This window comes from Mesocricetus auratus, unplaced genomic scaffold, assembly GCF_017639785.1.
Source record: "Mesocricetus auratus isolate SY011 unplaced genomic scaffold, BCM_Maur_2.0 Super-Scaffold_4256, whole genome shotgun sequence".
Classification (NCBI taxonomy): Eukaryota; Metazoa; Chordata; class Mammalia; order Rodentia; family Cricetidae; genus Mesocricetus; species Mesocricetus auratus.
Genome location: NW_024429182.1, coordinates 88171996 through 88186306, shown reverse-complemented (window position 1 = coordinate 88186306; position 14311 = coordinate 88171996). Strand labels below are relative to the sequence as shown.

At 46.9% G+C, this 14311-nt stretch overlaps 1 protein-coding gene across 1 annotated transcript in view; it reads right to left on the bottom strand.

The window, feature by feature from the left end:
• Irag1 (inositol 1,4,5-triphosphate receptor associated 1) overlaps positions 1-10925 on the bottom strand; it is a 104703-nt gene extending 93778 nt beyond the window's left edge. The window contains 1 exon segment of the mRNA XM_040756317.1: positions 10484-10925. The gene's annotated coding sequence lies outside the window, so the exon portion shown is untranslated.
• Between the last annotated feature and the right edge of the window lie 3386 nt (positions 10926-14311).

The window sequence follows — 14311 nt, the reverse complement described above, 5'->3', positions numbered from 1 at the left end:
GCACATGTGCGCATCTGTATGTGGAGTCCAAAAGCCAGGAGCCATTCACCTTGTTCCTTTGCTTGTTTGTTTGTTTGTTTGTTTAGGACAGAGGTTCTTGTTGGCCTGAACTCACCAAGCATGTGCCGTCACACCTCACTTTCTGTGCAGGTTCTGGGGATTGAATTTATCCTCACGCTTACCTAGCAAGCACTTCACTGACTGAGCCATCTCCCGAGAGTCCATACTGGACTTCCTGTCATGAAACTTCTCACTGAGCTTTGAAGGAAACTGTGTTTCCTGAGATCCAGGCATTTTCCGTGTGCCAGGCAACAAATCTGCAGACTGTCACCAGGGCCTGGTGAAGGTGCAGAGTGTGGAGCTGTGCATCTGAGGATTCTGCAGCTGTCCCCAATCCCAGGTGATGCTAACACTATGGTCTGCAGATGACATTCAAGATAACAGGGTAATGTGGGCAGGACTAACTTCTTTATCAGACACAGAAGGACCAGGGCCAAGGTCCCAGGAAAGCACTCCAATTCCAAAATCAAAGGGAAAATAATGGACTTTTAGGTTAAAGAACATATTTCAGTGGATATGTTTATCTTCCCACCAGCCTAGAAAATAACACTTTAAATTTGGGTTTATTTTTCACTCTCCTTAGCCGAGGATGACCTTAGACTCCCAATCCTCTTCCCTCTACCTCTTGAGAGCTGGGATTCCAGATGTGGGTCATCACTCCCAGTTTTATGGGATGCAGCACAGGGCTTGTGCATGCTAAGCAAATATTCAACCAAGTGAACTGCATTCCTGACCTGTAAATATTTTCTGAAGGCAGAAAAGATCCATATAGACAAAAGAGCCTGAGGTCAACACAAGATGCTAATGAGAGTCTGGGGCAGGGTAGGAGGTTGTGAGCTTGATTGTGCGGTCTAATACATGCCTGAAACTGAACTCTGGAGGACTAACTCATAAAAAGCTCTCCAGTGCAGGCTCTGTGGTCCTCAGGAGGCTATAAGAAACAGCCCACCCCAGAGCTGTGTGGGCGTCTGTTGACTGCACAGTCCATAATCCTGGGTCTTCCTGGGTTCACCAGTTCTCTCCGACTCTGGAAACTTTGAAGGTGCCCTAAGTCTGCTGGACTTCTGTAGTTCTGATGTCTATAAGGTCCATCCCTTCCCAGACTGAGCTTCAGGGTCCAGGAGCACTGTTCCCAAAGCCAGACAGCCTGGAGCAACTGAACCTACAGTACGAGGAAAAGGAACCAGGCTCTCACAACTTTGTTAAAGATGCAAACAAGACCATTGGCTCTGACTTGAGCTGTGATTGTCTAAACTGAAGCATGAATCAAGCGTCTTGTTAACAAAACGATGGGGAAATAGGCATTCCTCCAACAGTAAATGTTTCCTTAAACACAGTCTGATGCCAGCCCAGCTGTCCCCAGGGGCACTGCAGGACCTTTTAGAGAGTGAGCCTTAACAGCTGCCTCTTAAACACACCTGCAAGGTCCCTCCTTGTCACCCACACAGTGTCTGTCTCAATTATTGCCCCGAGATGGCTTCAATCACGCAACTGTCAGGTGGATCCCTGTGCCTTGCAGAAACAACAGTCTACAAGTGAGGAACCGAGCCCTTGGAAAAGGAGCAACAGTTTGCTCACAGGCACAGTGTGAGCCAGGCTGAGAAACAGGGATCACCCCTTCTATGTTAGTTTGAGAACCACTATCTTATATGTAGGTTTTCCTCAAAAAGGAGCAACTGCTGAAATCAAAAGTGTCCTCAAAAGAAGTTTTGACTTGTCAACTTGGTTTGGCCTTTCTGCCAACCACTGACTGTTGCTGCCGATCTCATGCTAGTTCATTCGAGATCTTTCCTCTGAAAACTGAGAGTAGGGGTCATTGGAGCCTGGTCAGGCTGGGTCTGAGCCCTAGAGAAATGACCCTCATAGTATAGTTGGTGCATCCATGGAATACAAGACATGCCAGGACTAAGGGTATATACAGGTAATCCCAGCAAGAGGATCATGAATTCAAGGCCAGGCTGGGCTAAGATTTTGTCTCCAAAACTAAACAAAACAAACAAACAAAAAAAGAAATACAAGATAGCCTGATAGAACACAGGAAAAAGCTTGGAAACTGTTTTCTATTTTTATTTTTAAAAATAGAAACAAATAAACTTCCTTAATATTTCATAAGTATTTCCCAGTGGTGACATTATGTATCTATATGTTGAAAGGTCACTGTCATGATCACCATGATGTCTGTCTCTACGATAGTTGTTCTTGATTGTCAACTTGATTGGGTTAAGAAACACCTAGGGCATGGGTGAGGCATACCTATGGGTGTGCCTGTGGGGGTATTTCCAGAGAGAAGACCCACTCCAAATGTGGGCAGCACCACCCTATGGGCTGGGTCTTGAACTGAATAAAAGGGAGAACAGAGAAAGCCAACTGTACACCAGAACCCCCTTTCTCTGCTTTCTGATCTGCCCAGATGTGAGCGAGCAGCTCGTCCTCCTGCTGCCACAGCCCCAAGCTGCTCCTGTGGCCATGTTTTCCCACCTTTTGTCCAAGGGAACATCTTGTGGAGCTAAGGTTTGATTTCGGATCTCCTGTTCCTTTTGGCTGCCTCTGTTGAATGTGGCAGTGCCTGTGAACTCTAAGGGCAAAAACCTTGATGAACCATAGACAGTGACACAAAAGTAACTATGCAGGACATGGCATTTCTTGCCGCCAGAAAGCTCATGATGTTAGACTTGTGTTTTCCTTCCAAACAGAGGAAGGGGCTGTTCATGGGAAAGATTATGAGACCTTAGAAAGGTTGTCACACACTGAGGGAAGACAAAGGAGAGGGACAGAGTGAAGCCGGCCTGGGCTGGGGATGCAGGTGCCCCAGGTTCATGCTCCAAGAGTCAGGGCCTCTGTTCTGAGTAACTGCACTGGGGCCTTCTGGGATTGGCTCTTGAAGAAGGGGAAACAGAAGGCTCAACATCCTCCCCAGTCCTGAGTCCAAGTGTGTGAGTTACAAAGAGACACAAGCTGGAGACTTGGGAGTGTGGTGTTTGTTTGATTTACCTTGCCACTAGTAGCTAGGTTGGTGGCTCACATGTGTAACCCCAGCACTTGAGATGCTGAGGCATAAGGATTATCACAAGTTCCAGGCCAGCACTGGCTACATGGTGAGTACTAGACCAGCCTAGCTATATAGCAAGACCCTATTTCAAAGAAAGAAAGATTTGTGGTCCTGACTAAGTGACTTAGCCTTCCCACGTCAGTCAGTTTCTAACTATCACCCTTAGATGGTGTCTTAGTTACTTTTCTGTTGCTGTGATAACCATGACCAAAACAACTTATAAAAGGAAAAGTTTACTTAGGGTATATGAATACAAAGGGTTAGCATCCGTGACCATCCTGGGGAGCATGGCTCCAGGGAGGCAGGTATGGCACTAGAGAAAGCGCAGATCTTGAGACACAACTGTGAGGCAGAGAAAAAGACTCTGAAAGGCAATGTGAACTTTCTGAAAACTCAAACCACCACCACCACCACCACCCCTGTGTCCTCCCACCCCCAACAAGGCCATACCTCCTAATCCTGCACAAACAGTTCCACCAACTGGAACCAGGCATTCAAATATATGAGCTCATAAAAGCCATTCCCATTCAAACCATCACAGAGGGCTAATATAATGAATTTAATAAGGTACAATTGCTCAAAAATGGCAGCCCAGAAGTAACTCAAAAGGAGGTAAAGAAAACATTTAATTCCTGCCTGGAATCACCTACATAGAACTTAGATTGTAGGAGGAAAAATCAGGGGTTGGAAAGACAGCTTAGTTGGGCTGAGTAAGGTCCTGAATAAGGACGTAAGTTCACATGTCCCAATCTGTGAGAGACCCTGTCTCAAAAATAAGGTGGAGAGTGACAGAAGATATGATGTTGACCTCTGACCTCTGCACTCAGATGTACATGTGTTCAAGAACACATGCACAAGTATACAATACATACCTACATAATACATACATACAAAATAATCAGTCTAAGTCCTTCTAGTTGGAGCAAGTCGTATGCAGGGAAAGCTTATATTGCACAAGTCCTCTACCATGTAAATCTGAAGGCAAAAAGTCACTCTCAGGTGATTATGTTAACCTCAGGGTTTCTCACCAAGGCAAGTGCCCATCTCTTGAGGCTCCTGTCTCCTGAAAGAGCAGCTTTGCTACTAGGTATGGGCCAGACACTCACTGTGTTGCATGAGAGACGATGGTACCAGCTGGCTCCACAAAGACAGGGCTGATGCAGCTCAGAGACATGCTCAAGTGGAAAGCTCAGCCCCCTCTCCCTGCTCTTTCTCTATGGAAGCAAGTGCTAGCTCCTCCAGCTCGGAGGATTAAAGGGCCCTGACTCCCCTCTGGGTATGACGATTTAAATAAAACTAGTCCCCATAAGCTCATATATTTAAATGATTAGTCACCAGGAAGTGGCACTATATGAAAGGATTAGAAGGGTTGAGAGGTGTGGCCTTTTTGGAGTAGGTGTGGTCTTGTTGGGGGAAGTATGTCACTGGGGGTGGGCTTTGTGGTTTCTAAAGCTCAAGCCGGACCCATTTTGTTTCTCTCTGTGTGTTTGAGTCAGGATGTAGCTGTCAGCTATTTCTCCAGCACCACTCCTGCGTGCTACCATGCTCTCTGCTATGATGATAATGGACTAAGCCTCTGAAATTGTAAGACGCTCCCAGTAAAAAGCTTTCCTTTATATGAGATGCCTTGGTCATAGTGTCTCTTCACAGCAATAGAACAGTGACTAAGACAATGGGTCAGGGGTCACTCTGCTCAGGGTACTATTCGAAAGCCTCTGGCCTCCATATAACTCATTCCCCCATTGGAGCTTTACCTACCATAGCAGGGAAATTAGTCTCTGAATCTCAACAGGCCTTGAGGAGTAAAGGAAGGAGGTAGCCCTCATGGGGCCTTCTGAAGACTCTACCAGAGGTCAAAGGTAGTCCTCTGGACAATGAGTCCCCTGCTGGCCTTGAGCTGTCTACACAAGTGAGAACAGGACACAGGGTTATGTATGGTCAGAGCCTCAGCTGGAGAGCAGGAGTCTTCTTTATGAGACTTCTGGTGAGGAGCAGATGGTGCCTGAACACAGACAATAGACTGAGGGATTCCACTTCACAGTGTAGACAGTTTGCATGCCACAGGGGAGGAAACTGAGGCTACTGCACTCAGTACAGTTTGAGATCTATGTGTGGTCAGTGAGAGAACCACATGCTTAGCCCAGAGCACCATGCTGACCCCTGCATGAGTTGCCAGTTCCCCATTGGACTATGAGGGCAGAGCTGGTCAACATAGAGCCACCTCTCCACAGAGGTTCAGTGTGCACCTCATCACACATGTACATGTCTATGCTGTGTCTCCCGCTTGCTTCTACTGAGCCAGGAGCCTCCGGAAACATCCACTGTTTAGTAGTCAGCAGGAGAACTGACCATGGCCTGTGTGTCCCTCCCTAGGAAGGCCACTCTAGGAACTGCCTGTCACCACTACAGCAGGCTGTGAGCCGTGTACATGCTCATCCCTCATGGGGTTGACCTCCCCCAACACTACTAGCTCTGTTACCCACTATTCCACAAGCTATTGGCCAACTGTGTCCTTTGCGCGTGGCTCTGACAATTTTTGCCAAGCCTATATATCTATTTACTTAATATTCTTTCATTTGTAAGCCATGAACCAAAGTTCAATTCTAGGCTCTACCACTTACTGACTTTATGTTGCTGGGCAAGTTCCTTTCCCTACGCTCTCTATGCCTCGTCTGTATACTGAAGACGGTGACGACAACTACCTGGAAGGGTTGCTGCGACAGCTTCCTGAGCCACTGCTGGTGAAGTTCTATCACCCAGCACACAACAGGCATTCAGTGCATGCCAACAACCACTGTTGCATTTATTTGAAGGGGAAACTCTAAGTCCTATCTAAAGTGATAAAAGTCAGTGCCAGTTAACACAAATAGAGAGCTATAAATGCAATGAAAACAGTTATTACATTCCAGCTATTGCTTACCAAAGGTTCCACGCCAAGATCTGCTCCCATTGTACCAAGAAGAGAGACAGGGAATCATAAGAAAGCTGTTGAAGGCACACTCAGCTCACACAAGGGTGACCACTTCCCTATCTGCCTAAGCCTATCTCGCTTTCAGCAACTCTCATTCCCAGACACTGAGCTTCAAACACAGAATCCCTCCTTGGTACAAAAGACTGAGAGGATCTTCAATAGTGTCCTGACCGTGTGATTGTTTGTGCTTAAGGCTGCCCAGAACCACCCCACTGACAGACATCTTGAAGAATGAGTCTACACTTCAGGACACCTCTGAGAACTGAGTTCCCAAAAATGTGGAAAAGTCATCATGTCATGTGTGTCCCTCAGATAATCCTCTAGGGAAACCCGCATTACAAATACCACTAACAGGAAGGCTGACTAAACTTCCACAGCTAATATGACTCTGCACAGTGAATCCACTGCAAAAACCATTGTGCTTGAAGTATTGTTAATAATGCAGAGAAGAGATCACACTGGAATGGGAAGCTTAAAAATACCAGACTACAAAGCCATTCGAGGTCTTGATTTTATAAAAATACAGAACAATGTAAAGATTCTACAGGGCTGGGCTCAGTCGGTAGGCTGCTTGCCTAGTTTCTCGTTTGCTCTCTGGGATAAACCCATGACCAAAAGCAACTTGGGGAGAGAGAAGCCAAGGCAGGAACTCAAGGCGAGAGCTTGGAGCAGAAACCACAAAGGAATGTTGCTTACTGGCTTGCTTCCTGTGGCTTGCTCAGCTACCTTTCTTAGGCCCACTCACCCAGGGATGGAACTGCCCACGCTGGGCCCTTCCACATCAGTGAGGATTAAGAAAATGCCCGCCACAGACTGCCTACAGGCCAGTCTGGCGGAGGCAATTCCTCAGTTAAGAATCCTTCCTCCCAGGGATTCTTAGGTTTGTGTTATGCTGACAAAAAGAACTATGGCATCTAGAGCACATGAAGCTCTAAGTTTGATAAGCTGCAACACATATACTGAGAGTGATCAGAAGTTCAAGGCCATCTCCATTTGAGGCCAATCTAGGCTACCTAAGACCTTGTCTCAAAAGCAGGAAGATGGAAGAGAGGAGACGAGTAGAGAGGAATTTATAGATGTATCTCCTGAGACGTGCCTAATCTCACAAGATCGTAGAAGCTAAGCAGGGTGTGGTCTGGTCAGTCCTTGAATGGCAAAAATGTAAATAAGAAATACACCATAATAGTAATGACTTTTAACACTTCTCTTTATAATTACTTCTGAGTTTCTTTTTATATGCTTGTCTGTATTCCCCAAGGAAGTTTAGCAAGCGCATAACTACTGTTACTACCAGAAAATAATTGAATAAAAATTATAAAGGAAAATAATAAGAAGTAACCAGTGCTGATTAAGACAGCTCCTTTCGTAGTAATAACTTTAATTACATTATTTAACCGTGTTGTTATTGAGAAGACACTTGGTTGAATTTAAGATTTTTTGATAGTTTCACACATGCTTCCCCACACACAAATGAATTGTGAATCATATTCACCCTCAATACTTTCTCCTATCCCCCTCCTGCTCCCCCCTCCATTAGTCCTCTTCTTCTGTGTCTTTTTCGTTTTTATTTATTTTTGACCCACTGAGTTAACTAGGGTTGTCTGTGTAAGCATGGGTAGAGGGTTATCACTAGAGTATAGGCAACTTAATGGCTACACCAAGGAAGAAAATGACACCAAGGGAATCATTAACCGCCAATAGTTCCTCAGGGAAGGGTGGGGCCTTGTAAGCCCCTCCCTAATCCATGATGGAAAGGTGAAGGGACCAATCTTGTGACTAAGCCCAGTCTTAGCACACTTTTTTATATATGTCACTGGTTGGGGGCGCTTTTCTGTCTGACTGTCACTTGCTTTCTATCTCCCCTAGAGAAGTCCCTGGCAGATGAGACAAGGTTTGCCCAAGGTCACAGGCAATAGTTCCCTCTGCTCAGGTGCCAAGTTCAAATGTCCATCATGTGAGATTGACCAAGGCTGTCATCTGAAGCCCAAAGTCCGCAAGGCTGGTGTGACAGCCCCCTTTCCTCTCTTCTTGATTTCCCTGTCTGGAGAACACCACTCAATAACTAGCCCTGGGACCTGAATTACTAACTACAGGCAGGACAGCTAGCAGAAGTTGCCTGATCCTAGAGAGAGCCAGCCTGAACTAGACCCCACCCTCCCACCCCTGGTAGCAGCTGTGTGCCTGTAAGCTACAACATTCTGAGTTATAACATAAGTACTGACTCAAAGAGCACACCTGGACTAGGTCTGACCACACAGTAGGAACTCAGTGAATGTCCCTTTCTTTTCCTTGCACTCCATTCTCCATCTCCCTGCTCTGACTTAGGTAGCTCCCCAAGGTGCAGGAGCAGAGTTATTGTCTCTCCACCTGGACCCTGGGCATTAAACAGGCTGTCAAGCCACATTGAAGATGGCTGTGGAGCATCCCTGTGAGTGACCCTGTGGGGCTACTCAGTTGACAAAGCAAGGAGAGGGAGATAGCCAGAGCCTCCCCATCCAGCATCCTTCAGACAGCAAGATCTGAGCATCATGTGTTCAATAAACCTGAGTGCTGTTTAACCAGGACAAGCCTTACAAGTGTTCCATCTGTTCATTCATTCAAAAATGGTTGACTCTGAACACTCAGTAGGCTCATTCTGGGTATGGAACACACAGTGTGGACTCTTTCTCACAGACTTCAGTCTCCCAACTGCTGGAGGCCACTTATCACGTAAACAATCCAGTTTCCTCCCAAGAACTCCCAGAATGCTTTATCCCCAAACTAAGAGCCCCTGGGCCTATTGGGAATTGGGAGTCACCCGGTTCTTACTCAACCTACCTAAGACACTGGGTCACGTGGTGGCACTAAATACACTAGTCCTGGTGCCCGCACCTGTAAAGCTGAAGGACAGATATATGTCCTAGAAATGCTGTGGGGTTCTGTGACACTTCACATCACAGCCCCAGATGCAGCATGATGGTTTGTGCTCCTCCCACCATCCTCTCAAGAAACAGGATCCAGCAGAGGTGAATGGGGCACTTGGAGGGGGGCTGTCAAGAACAGAACCTCCAGAGATGGTCAACGGTGGTTAAATCAGCTGTGCAACTTCTCTGTGCCTCAGAAAATACAATGTCTTGTTCAGGTTGTGGCAATTAGCAGTTTTCCTTCCCAGAGGGTCATAACGGGTGCATGGAAATGACTCACCACCACGCATGTGGGAGGAGACATAGGCTTGAATACAAACAGCCACCTCCGACACATGTACACACATGCCACTCAATTCTGTACACACATGCCACTCAATTCTGAACCAAGTGTAACAATGACAACCATCTTGTCCCTTTGTTGAAAATCAGAGGCCAGTATTGGAGGTGCTCACAATCTTCAGGGGGGAACCCACATAGACCTGCTTTCAAATCCTAGCTCTGACCCTTCTGTGTGATGGAGGCAAGTCCCTGAACCAAAGAGGAGGGAGCTGCACGGGCCCCACTGCATGTGTTACCTCTCTGTGGGGAGGCCCTTCCTCCCAGGTCCTGCCTGGCAGCCTTGGCGGCTTCCTCCTTCTCCATGCAGAATGAAGCTCAGCCAAGCACAGGGCTTCCTGGCTTGCTATGCCACCCTAAAGCAGCCTGAAGAGTGTTAAAGAGCAGCAGCTGTCACTTGTGGAGGCAGGAGCGCCAGCCAGGGGTCCTAGGCCATGCTGTTGTTTATGCAGACTGTGAGGCCTCTCCAACTTTTACAACTGTTTACTGCGCAGAAGGGAGCCCGGCAGCTGGGCCTCTCCAGGCCCATGTTCTCCCACCTTACCTTTGAGAAAGCCTGTCTGAGTGCCACTCACTCTAGGAATAGCTTCCAATGGCCTCTGGAGGGTTACAGGTTGGGACGGACGGACAGACAGACAGACAGACAGACACACACACACACACACACACACAGAGCCATGAGAGGGTGTAGGATGTGGTGGGCTAGGGGACAGCTGAAAAAGAGAGATGGGGACGGAGATGGAAACGGGAGCTGTGAACAGGTCCGGGAGATCAAGCATAGGAAGGGAGCAGCGTCAAGGATAGAGTTGGCTCACACACACAGACCTGAGGGGAACAAAGTAGAGACTCGGGAAGTCCCGGGGAAGAAAGCCCACCCTGCCCATCTTGCACAGCTCGGTCAGGCATTACTCCACTGCCATAAAGGATCCCACAGGAAAGCCGTGGCTGAGGGTCCCAGTGAGAAGCCGCTTCTTCACCCCAACCTGAGCGTTCTTCCCAGCAGCAAGCAGAAGGGGCAGGATTTAGTGAGGATCGAGAGTTTCATTTCTTATTTAAAACTTAAGACAGCAACAATAAAAAAATACTCAGCTAAAATAGCACCCAACCAAGCCACTTCCCCGGCAACCTAAAGTGAAGTGCCCCCATCCCAGCACCCTGTACCTTTAAGGAGAGAAGGCGCCTCTCTGCTTTGCTCGGGCTGAAGAGGCAGGTTATTCTAGGCAATAGCGATGACTTACCTAAAACTGAGTTATTCCCCTTTCCTCCCTGGCCAGCCTCTCTTCACTCTGGGGAGCTTTTACCATTTAAGGTCAATGTTACATCTGGCCGCAGAGCTCCAAGCTGAAAAGCTCTGGCTGCAGAGCCCAGGCTGCTTGCCTCCTCCTCAGAGAGGGGCTGGGATGAGGGGCTGGGACCGGGAACCAGAGTTCCACCAGGCCCCCTGCAGCTCTGGGGATAAAGGCGGGAGAAGCCTCCCAGCCAGCCTCAGTACAAGGAAGTTTGGGCCTGAGTGGTAGTCCGTTACCCTGGGCTCTTGCAGGGGCAACCCTGTAGCCGATGGCAGAGCGTCGTTGGAGATGCCCAACACTGTCCTTGCCAGAGGGGGGTGAAGGGGACATGTGCAGAGCAGCCTCCCACCCCTGAGTGTCCAGCTAACATGTGAGCCTAGATAAGATCCTGGCCCAGTTCCAGGAGAAGCTGGGAATGTTTCCTGTCCCAGGGATTTGGGGGCGGAGGCTACTCCCATCTTAAACCCTCAGGATTGCCAGAGAGAAGGGCACAGAGAAAGGGATTAGCTAATTCCAGGCCTGGCAGCGACCCCAAGAGTAAGTCCCAGCTCCTCCACTTAATCCTGTAGCCTTGACATGGCAAAGCCTCAGTGTGTTCATCTCTGAAGTGGGCCAATAGTGATCAGTACACTGTGGGCCAGGTTCTCATGGGTTCAAGAAGAGCATGAATGAATGTCTTGCCCCCACCACACCCCTCAGTTCAGGTGGGGATGGTTGCCTCTCTCCTGGAAGTCCACACCCTGCCTACGAGTCGCGTTCTTCACCTTCCTCATATACAGTGCCCAAGGCTAGGATCACAAAATGTCAACCTTAAGACAACCACACGGGGGCTCCACTATCACTTCTGCCATTAGAGAAAGCCCTTGGGTGGGGTAGCCAGATAACCACGGGATACTCAAATTTAAATCTCAAATGAAATGCAATTATCTCCATATAAGGATGCCCCAAATACTGCATGAGACATGCTTATGCCACAAGATTGTATGTCAATCATTTGAAGTTCTATGTAACCCGTCATTTCACTTGCTAAACCCAAGAACTCCGGCCCTGGATATCATTTGTTAGTCCTGGGTGAGAGAGAGCATGAGGGATTGGAGTTCAAAGTCCCATGGCCTCTCATCTTCTGCCAGGATGAGCACAGGCCGGGTCTCCAGACCCTAGCCACAGGCAGTCACCAGAGCAAGTGCTCTCAGACTCGTCTGAACCCGGCGGTATTCCACTGCACGCCGGGCTTGCTTCCAGCACACCATCCCGGCCTCGGCCTCTCTCTTTCTGGGTGTTGAGTAAGCTTCCTGCTGGGTAGCAAATCTGCCTGTTGGCCTCATTAGTCACCTTCTCCCGGGAATCCACATTTGTCTGTGGATGTGTGTCCCACTGGCAAGGCCACCTGTGGAAACTACTAACATCGACCGCTGTCTAGCTGCGTTCCAACAACCTCAGAATGACTCCAGTCTCTACACCTGGGCTTAGAGGCTCTGGAATCCTCTTCCAAAAATTCTAATTTCATAGATCTGAGTCTGAAACAAGACACAGGCATCTCATCCAAACTAAGGTCCTCTGTGACTTGACATTCTGAATTTTAGGACATGTTGCTCTAAAGCAGCAGTTCTCAACTGCTTTGGGGGTTTAATGACCTTTTTACAGGAGTTGCATATCTGATATTTTCATTATGATTCATGACAATAGCAAAATTACAGTTATAGAGTACAATTAAATAATTTTATGGTTAGGATCATCATAACATAGGAACTATATTAAAGGGTTGCAGCATTAGGAAGGTTGAGATCCACTATTCTAAAGGGTATTACAGAAACCCCTGGTAACCAGAGGCTAAAAATGAAGTCTAAGGCTTTGTGTGCTTATGAGTGTGTGCATACGCTTGTCTGTGTGTAAGCCATTTAGTAAATGCCCACTATATTCCTAACAGTGCATTAGATACTTTTGGTGAAAGCACATGTCTATCTCACAAGGGTCTTATCAGACAGAATTGATGTGTTTTTCCTCTGAAAACAAAGGAAACGCTTCTTCAGGTGCCTTGAGCGCCTGGGCCCAGATGTGAACTGAGGTAGTTCCATCTACAACTCCTTCCTCTTCCCTATCTACCACTAGTCTCTGAGGCAGCACTTAGAGTTTCTCGATTTGTGTTTCTCTTGGTAGAGGCCCAAAACTTTCACCAGACTCACCAAGCAGTCACCAAGTGGTTTTTCAAAACTCACTTCAATGAAAGCATTTTGTAAAGCATCACTTGGTGAATGTGCAAAGCGGAACAAGCTCTATGGAGGACCATCAGCACTGTCAAGGTTATGAGGCTCATGCCCTTTGACCCAGTTCTACTTCTAGGAATTTATTTTATAAACAACTCCCACACTTGGGAAATGACAGATGTACATGATTACTCATTGAAGCATTGTTTATAAAAGTAAAGACATTAGGAATGACATAAATGTGCACTACATGGGGGTCACAAAAGAAAATAGGATGCAGCCATAACAAAGAAGGAGGGAGCTATTGCTCTAGTGATGGGAAAAAGACCCTAAGACAGTGGTTCTCAACCTGTGGGTTGTGACCCCACAGAGTCACATATCAGCTATTTACATTATAATTCGTAACTAGAAAAATTACAGTTATGAAGTAGCAATGAGATAATTGTATGGTTGGGGGGTCACCATAACATGAGGAGCTGTATTAAAGGATTGCAGAATCAGGGAGGTTGAGAACCACTGTTCTAAGATATATTGGTACATGGGGAGACAGCCAAAAGAAAATCTTCTTCCACATGGGTGGGGAAAGTGTGTGTAGATGTTATTTACATACATATGAAGATACTTATGTCCATTCATACATACCCACACTCACAACTGCATACAAAGGCTGGCACAAAAGTCATTAATATTGAAACATTATCCCTGGAAAAGGAATCTAAGTTGTGGAATAAGGATAAACCATGGGGTTAGTGAGATGGCTCATGGGGTGAAGGTGCCTGCTGGCAAGCCTGACCCCCTAAATTCAATCCCCATAGTAGAAGGAGAGAACTGACTCCCACAAGTTGTCTTCTGACCTCTTCGTGCCCACCATGGCACTTACATGCATAAAATAAAATGAAATAAAGAAATTTAAAGACTAACCACTGTATTCACTGTGTCTTACTCATGCACTTAAGATCTTGGGCAACAGGACTAAGTCATATGTTTACATTCAATAATAACAGTAATAATAAAAAAAGCAGTGCTCTGAGCAGAGATTTAATTAATTTGTCTTCCAGCACTGCCTTCTCCAACTGTCAAGAGTGCTGGGAAGATTGTGACCAAAGGTTTTTGGTGAGTGTGTGTGTGTGTGTGTGTGTGTGTGTGTGTGTGTGTGTGTGTGTAACTTTTATTTTGGAACAAGTACAGGCATACAGGAAGTTATAAAAATAGTAGAGTCCCAAGTACTACTTCATCAGCCTCTCTCAGTGGTGGAATTTACATCACAGTTATGATTTCAGAACCAGAAAATTGACATCAGGATGTTACTGTTAACAAGATGCTTTTATCCCCATGTTATTTTTTAAATGTAATCTTCTCGTTCATGCACTTAAAATGTCCATTGATGGGGCTGCTGAGACGGTTAAGAGCATGCACTGCTGTTACAGAGGACTCTACTTCAGCTCCCAGCATGCAGCTAAGTGCCTCACAAGTCTGTGACTCCAGCTCCAGGGGCT